The sequence below is a fragment of the Salmo trutta genome, chromosome 12, assembly GCF_901001165.1.
Source record: "Salmo trutta chromosome 12, fSalTru1.1, whole genome shotgun sequence".
NCBI lineage: Eukaryota > Metazoa > Chordata > Actinopteri > Salmoniformes > Salmonidae > Salmo > Salmo trutta.
This window is the reverse complement of record NC_042968.1, coordinates 19,544,561-19,546,328: the sequence shown is the minus strand read 5'-3', so window position 1 is coordinate 19,546,328 and position 1,768 is coordinate 19,544,561.

Below are 1,768 nucleotides of genomic sequence, written 5' to 3'. Positions count from 1 at the left end.
TACATAAACGAACCCAGCCATCCGTGTTGGGGAGGGAAAGTACTTATCACAATGTCTCTCGTTATAAGTCAATGGAAACGCATTGAAATTGACATGTTATCTGTATTGAATAGATAGACCCAGTTTAAACACACTGACTTACATTTCAGATATAATAATGAATATACTATAACAAAATGGGATCAGAGTAAGATGTTATATTGGAGAAGTGGTGCTTGAGGTATTTACGAGAGAATTAAACACCTTGGTAAACGGTAAGTGTGAAAGCAATTCCTTAAACGACTCTAATAAAAACAACATGCTACAGACTTGAGCTGTAAAGACTCCACCGTGCGCCTTTAAATAAACGAACCTTCTTTATATGGAAAAGTGTGAAAGAGAGATTCTGAACTTTTTTCTCTCCAGATATGGGTCTATAATAGGCAAATGTATAGAATATTTTTAAGTACTCAGCTAATTATTTTGTAGCTATAACTTAATCTATTCATGAAATACCAGTGACCTTATTTCCATAAGAGGTGGTAAGAAGCATAAGAATTAATTCTGATGCTGGACTACTTAGAACATACCCGAATGACATAATGTATTTATTCTTTAGCTACACTTGTCATATTTAAGTGTGATGTCTATGAATAAGGTCCGTTTGCCACACATTTCATCAACTCGCCTGTTATACCATCCTCACAAGGTCTTAAGATGTTATTTAGTGTGGATTTAAAGCCATCATTATTATTTCCTAGTCTGTTAATGAGAGGCTCCTGTGGTGATAATTCCCTGTTAGCATTCACTTCAAACGTCCCAATACACATTTGAACGATTTAAGTCGGCTCAAGCGATGTCTCAAAAAATAAAAGGAGTTACACGGATCTTTACACCTAGGGAGTGATGGTAGGCCTACTAGCCAATTGCTCACAACTCAAGATAGGCCTTTAACAGTTTTGGGCTAAAATAGTTAACTAATAAAACCACAAATGACTGACATCGCATTATTGCTATTGGGTCAAGTTTTTTTTTTACATTTTAAATGTGTCAATAAATCGAGTGATTGGAAGCAAAGCTCTTAAACCGGCATGAGTAATCTCTCCATCACTGAGATATATATATGTATATATACGGCCTAAAATATAAGGTGTAGCCTTTATAATGTTGGTTGGGTGAGATTATTTGAACTCTCTCATGTGATTCCATGTTTGATAATAAATCTACATGGCTACATGACATTATTTAATAAGGTAGCCTACTAGGCCTAGATGCAGTATTTCATTCTCTTAAAATACAATGTTGTTGATAGCTTTTTTAAACAATAACATATTGGATAATTCCACTTTTTATTTATTTATTCCAACCTAATGGCTACTTATTGATGAAATAGGCTATAGCCTACTGTTGTTGGACATCTATCTAGTGGAGAAGATAAATTCTTACTGTGACATGGCTTTCAACATGCCTTGAATATATTGACAATCCAAGAAGCGGCTGACAGAATACAAAAGTGGACGGAGTTGTATAATTTGGAAATACCCCGCAGTGGTGCTTTTTCTCCATCACCACAGCTCCCTTTTTTCACAGCATGGGCGACACTCCTAACGTGTCTGTTTCACATCAAAGACAACAAAGACGAAAAAGTGACATTGATTAATGCAACCAAACCATCCCATCCTCTACCTGTCGCCTCTCCTTTTAAAAGACTACAGGGAGCAGAAGATAAGACATACATGGAGACAGTGTCACCTCCCTGCTACCACTCCACTCATTCTCTGTTCATTGA